The 6,741-nt window shown below is 36.7% G+C and overlaps 1 pseudogene; it reads left to right on the top strand.

Annotated features, from left to right (window-relative positions):
• Positions 1 to 1,384: 1,384 nt before the first annotated feature.
• On the top strand, positions 1,385 to 5,029 carry LOC129627786 (olfactory receptor 52A1-like; annotated as a pseudogene).
• The last annotated feature ends 1,712 nt before the right edge of the window (positions 5,030 to 6,741 follow it).

The raw sequence follows: 6,741 nt of genomic DNA, 5'->3' as shown, positions 1-6,741 counted from the left end.
TTTCAGTACAGAATTTTGTATTTGTACACAGAATTGTATTTTAATGTAACATGTTTTTATTCTCTATTACTAATTATTATTTTTTGCTTTCCAGTTATTTTCTCCAGTAACAAGAATTATTATATAAAAATTATATGATACAAAACACTTTTCATATGAACCTTATATTTATAACCTTGTTAATATCACTTATGACAAAGGCCATACTTTTATTAATATACTCTTTAAGACTTTTCAAATTAAAAATTGTGCCCATTACAAATAAAGTATAAATTTGGCATCATGTGTGTCAGCCTTGCACACAAATTAAAATATTACCATTCTCTGATCCAATGTTCTATTCTTCTGGGAGTTATGAACCCATTCCAGTATTTTTGCTGGAGAAATCCCATGGACAGAGTCTAAGACTGGTGAGCTACGATCCTTGGGGTCACAAACAGTTGGACATGACTTAGCTCTGAGTACATCAATTCATAAAATAAGAGTTATAACTATTTATCAGAACCTTATCATAACTTTTAATTTCTAATTGAGTTCTTTTAAACCACTGGATTAGTGAAGATTCTCCAAAGTAGCAGAGCCAATAGGATGTAGATGGATAGACAGATTTATTGATGGATTTAGAGACACAGAGAGATTGATTGGGCTTCCCTGTTGGTTCAGCAGTAAAGTATCTGCCAGCAATGCAGAAGATGGGGGTTTATTCCTTGGGTGGGTAAGATCTCCTGGAGGAGGGCATGGCAACTCACTCCCGTATTCTTGCCTGTAGAACTTCACGTACAGAGGGGACTGGTGGGTTACAGTCCATAATATCTCAAAGTGTAGGATACGACTGTTAGCATGCATGTACACATGTAATAAAAGAACATTACAGGTTCAGATTTTTCTTTCCAGAATTCTTCATTGAAAGGAAGAGTCAAATATTTAAAATATTTATTTAAGAAAAATTAAAAACATTCATTTTGATTACATTTAATTAAAAACATTTAAAAACTGAATTCATTGGCAAAGGAGCATGTCTATATTTAGCTAGACTTTAGACTTTTTTTGTTAATGAAAACAGTAGAAAAGGAACTCTGTATGAAGAAAACTTGTATATATAAATATCTCTTATTTAGCTTTTTAGGAAAGAGAAGAGTAAGGAGGTGTCTGCAAGTTGTGGTAATGATTTCAGGGATAATAGGTGTGGGTGAACCCAAGATGACATAACTAAAATCTGCTGGGTCTCCTGTGGTTTGACTGCTGGCTAACAAATCCCTCACTTAAGGGTTATAAACTGTCTTTCTCCACACATTCATTAAGGATATTAAAATTGATAGCTAGCAGCTTTCTTCTTCAATTCAAACTGAATAAATTGATGTTATGCCTCCAAATAATAAAGATCATGGTTTTATTGGAGGAAGAACACAAAAACATGATGTCAGACAAACGTATAGAAGATGAAGAAGATCTCTGTATTACAGAGATAAGAGAAAAGCATGAAAGACTGTCCCTGAGATGTCCACCCATTGTGGATGGTTCCAGCACCAAATGGATGTGGGATGTTGACATTGGCCAGGTGCTGCTACAGATGGTCCAGATAGAAAGCACTGCAGGATATATAATACAAAAATATTAAGAAGAATTGGTGTTTGATAAGAGTTTAGTGCAGTTGATATGAAGGACAGTGCTCTTCAGATATCTGGTGAGAGTAGAATCAGTTTCTAACTTTTGACAAGTAAGCTCACTATTCCCAAGTTTACCTCAGTAACGTTTCGTTACCAGCTATAATCACTCCATCCTATCAACCCTGTACTCACTTATGTACTTCCCACCTGCCATCCCACTATCTGTACTTGTTAGACCATGCTCAAATGTTGCCTCTTCCTCTTGAAAAAGTGACACCCTGATCGTTCTTAAAGGATTCCTATTCTATCCCTGATTATCTTTGAGACAGAAAAACTTTACTACTTTTAGAGTCAATGATGTATGAACTGACCATAAAATGAGTCATTGGGGTGCTAACCCACAGGTATCCAACAGCTTAGTTTAGTCACCAATCTATCCTAAAATGCACGGCAACTGATACAGACTTCCTGCATTAAAGTGATTCTGGCTGACTTGTTTCTTTCACTTGAGGTTAAAGCACCACCAACCACAGCTGCTTCCTGCATTACTGCCCTATTTGTTGACACTCAGTATAGTGTTAGCTGATCATGAGTTTACTGACACAAACCAATTTTACTGAAAAGTCTATGAAAGAATGAAATAACCTAATCTTAGTTTAACAGCTTTACTAATATTTCTCTAATATATGGTTTGAGAACTTCTTGATTCAAAATATATAATCGTTAACAGGTAATGATTTTGATCAGATAACTTTCATATAACACATAAGATCAAAAGCTTTCAGAAAAAAATCCAATTATCAGTGAATTGAGTATGATTAAATTTCTTGCTTATTTTAAATTTATCTTCTTAAACATTTTCCCTCTCAGCTCTCTGTCTTCCATTTATAGTTCTATATTTAATTTCTTTTAAGGAACATGTCCCTCCAAGCCTTCATTTTCTATCAACTTCTTATGCCTGAGCCCACAAAAATGACCCATGTTCCAGATTATCTATTTCTCATTAAGAGTTAATGAGCCTAAATTAATCAAGTCTCATGGAAATGATAGCTCTGGAAAGTTTAAATGCAAGAACAAAGTCTCTATTCTGATTAATTTACCCATTTACTGATGTTCTTTGGCTTCCCTGGTGGCTGGGACATCAAGAATCTGCCTCCAATATGAGAGACCTGGGTTCAATCCCTGGATCAGGAAGATCCCCTGGAGAAGGGAATGGCAAACCACTCTAGTATTTTTGCCTGGAGAATCCCATGGACAGAGGAGCTTGGTGGGCTACAGTCCATGGGGTCACAAAGAGTCGGACATGACTGAACAACTAGCACACACACAACAGATGTTCCTGTATCCTTTAGTTATAAAGGATGAGTCCCTCCTTACCTCTACATTTGTCTGCTCTTCTCTTGCTTCAAGGTCCCTCCACTCTAATTACCTTGTTATGTGTATTACAGAATTTATTTTATATATTTTAGCCACAGAAATTTAAGTATTTCCACTATTAGAAACATAGCAAAAACTTACCACAGTTTTATTAGAAAAGTAAAAACGTAGCAAGAAATCTTGACCCAGATTCTACAAATGTACACAGATTTGAATGACCTTTCCTAAAACTCTTCCTCACATTCTCCTGAAAAGACATCTCATCTGACACAGAGGCAGAAAACATACATCCATACATAGACAAAAACAGTTTGCTTTTAAGTAACAAAATGTATGTTTACTCTCTTTCATAGAGAGCATTCTGCAGTAATGTAACAGTTGAACTCTTACTAGCCCAGACCAGCTGTTTTCCACTGAGAGACAACTGAGAATAACAGAATGCTAATGGCAGCCCACTCCAGTACTCTTGCCTGGAAAATACCATGGATGGAGGAGCCTGGTAGGCTGCAGTTCATGGGGTGGCTGGGAGTCAGACACGACTGAGCGACTTCACTTTCACTTTTCACTTTCATGCATTGGAGAAGGAAATGGCAACGCTCTCCAGTGTTCTTGCCTGAAGAATCCCAGGGACAGGGGAGCCTGGTGGGCTTCCGCGTATCGGGTTGCACAGAGTTGGACATGACTGAAGTGACTTAGCAGCAGCAGCAGCAGAAGCAGTAACTGGAATGTGAAATATGGAGAGAATCACCAACCTCTGATTAAAACATAATTGCCAAGTAAAATAAACAAGTATACTTTTTTGGTCCACAGTTCTGAAATGAAATAACAGACAAGACAGCAGTTGATTCCCTTACTTAGGAATTTAGCCGGTTCTATGTAACACAGTTGCACATCATATTTTTTGGTCTTGTGGATGCCTTTCCTAAAAAAAAATGATGTGTCTTTATGGATCTTTCTTTTACCTTCTATATATGAATGAGGTGGATGATGTGTTCTGAGCTCTACCAAAATCATATACACTCAGTACGATGACTTTGGATGAAAATAGGAAGTAGCAGAGGGAGTAGCACTAAGAGAGAAACGTTTTTTGTTTGCGTCAGGAGACCCAAGGACACTGCCTGTTTCCAACATCATAGTCTTCATGCCCTCTGTGTTGACACTAATAGGGATCCCAGGCCTAAGTCTGTGCAGTGTTGGATTGGGACTCCATTCTTTGTCCTGTATCTCATTGCTATGTTCAGAAATGCCTCGCTTCTGATCATCATCAAATGAGATCCCAGCCTCCATGAGCCCAAGTACATGTTCCCAGGCATGCTAGCAGTCACAGATATTGTACTTCTTCCCAGTATTGTGCCCAACATGTCATGTACCAGAAATATATTTTGATTCTTGCCTGCTTCAAATGTGGCTCATTCACACATTTCAGGGCATAGAATCAGACATCTTGCTGGCCATGGCCCTGGACCACTATGTAGTCATCTGTTATCCACTCAGAAATGCTGCCATCTTACCCACTTTCTAGTCACCCAAATAGCAGCCGCAGTAACACTCAGGACTGCCATTCTTGTAACCCCATCCATAGTACTGCCATAGTACTGATAAAGCTCCAGTTTCAGTTTTATTATAGAGAAGTCATCTCCCACTCCTACTGTGAGCATATAGCCATTGTGAAACTTGCTGCAGAAAATATCAGGGTCAACAAAATCTATGGTATGTTTGTGGCTTTCAACATCACAGTGTTTGATCCCACATTCATTACATTGTCCTACCTGCAGATGTTTATCACAGTTTTTTGATTTCCCCAAAAGGAGGCCAGGTTGAAAGCATTCAATACTTGCAACGCTCACATCTGTGTCTTTCTCCAGTTCTACCTCCTTGGTTTCTTCTCCTTCTTTGCACATAGGTTTAGTTCTCACATCCCATCTTATATTCATATCCTCTTTCCTAGCACTTATCTGTTGGTCCCTCCATTTCTCAATCCACTTGTCTATGGTGCAAAGACCGAGAAGATCTGTATCCATAGGGTAAAAATGTTCTGTTTATAAAGTTTACCATGAATAATACTTTCAGGCTTTTCCTTTTGTACAATAGTAACAATCTTTAAAAACAAAACAACAAAAATCCGTGTTATTTGTGAATCCAGAATATTCTAATTGTTATTTTTTACTGTTGTTATTTTTAATCTGCCAGCATGTAAGCTGGTTTCCAGATTCTATTTGCCCATGACAATTTCTGTCAGAAGGATTGTGGACTCTACTTGGTTAATGAGAATAAGAAACATAAAAAAATACAATAGTGAATGTGTGCCTTTTCCTTTTCTTGCAGAAATTATGATGCAATGAAAAATTCAGGACGGGGTTTGTAGGTGCAAATAGTGTTATATTACTCAAATGGATTGTTACATATTTATGCTTATATTGTGTAAAATTATTTAAGCTTTAAAACAAATGATTTGTGTACATGTGTTAGACTTCAACATAAAGCTTTAAAATAGCAAGAAAATAAATCCTTAGAAATGAAAACAAAACATAGAAGAAAGTCTGAGGAATTCCTGTAGGTTAAAGAAGTCTAAAGAGATATGAATATTAAATGCACTGTGTTGATCCTGAATCAGATTTTGGACAGTTAGACTATTTGTCTGCAGAAGGAAATGGCAACCTCCTCCAGTATTGATGCCTAGAAAATTCCATGGACAAAGGAGCCTGGTAGGCTGTAGTCCATGGGGTCACAGAAGGACTGAGCAACAAACATGTCACTTTTCCTCTCTCAATCTTATGAAAAATAAAATGGTTTCTTTCTCATCTTCCATTTGCTTGGGTTTTTTGTTGCTTAGTCACTACATTATGTCCAACTGTTTGCGACAACATGGACTGTAGCCCATCAAGCTCCTCTGTCCATGAGATTTCCCAGGCAAGAATACTGGAGTGGGTTGCCATTTCCTTCTCCATGGGAATCCTGACCCAGGAGCTGAATATCCATTTCCTGTGTGTCTCCTGCATTGTAAGAGGATTCTTTACTGTTGAGTCACCACAAAAGCACCTGGCATTTTCATATAAACACTGTTGTATTTTCAATATAAAGTATAAAATTTGTTGATTCTATACCTTATTCCTAATATTACATATGAAAATGTGCATCTCCCCCACCCCCCCCCCCCACCGCTTGACTGCTTTCTTGCTTTTAGATTCTACTTAGGCATTTCCTTTAAGGAGTTTAGCCATTTTCCTTGTTTTTTCTCTACCCCTCCTAGTAGCACTCATGCTGTGTATAATATAGATCACTCTAATTTATTTGTATATTCATGACCTACACATACACGACACACTTTAATTATGAATAAATGCATAATGAATGGAACATTCAGAAAATACATGCATAAAAATGCTACAAAATTTTCATAATAAGCATTTATTCTCAGAACAGTAATAATAATAATGACAATAATTTACATGATTTCCTAATGAGGGAATGTAGAGGAAGAGGTGTTCCAAACTCAAAAAACTTATTTTCACAGCTATAAAATGATATTCCCTGCTTTTTAATTGTTTTTAATTTATTTAAAATTAACAGTTTTAGGTGTTTACCAAAAAGTTGAGTAGAATGCCAAATTCCAATATAAACTTTTTCCCCAGGATAAATATTTAACAACTATATTTGAGCTTAGCTGCCATCTTGATCATTAAATCACATCACCACAATTATTTTATGTATTCTAAATTTAAAAGCATATATCTAATAATTTTTTTAGTATGGTTTC

This window comes from Bubalus kerabau, chromosome 15 (assembly GCF_029407905.1).
Source record: "Bubalus kerabau isolate K-KA32 ecotype Philippines breed swamp buffalo chromosome 15, PCC_UOA_SB_1v2, whole genome shotgun sequence".
Classification (NCBI taxonomy): Eukaryota; Metazoa; Chordata; class Mammalia; order Artiodactyla; family Bovidae; genus Bubalus; species Bubalus kerabau.
This window is presented reverse-complemented; position numbering and strand designations above follow the sequence as displayed.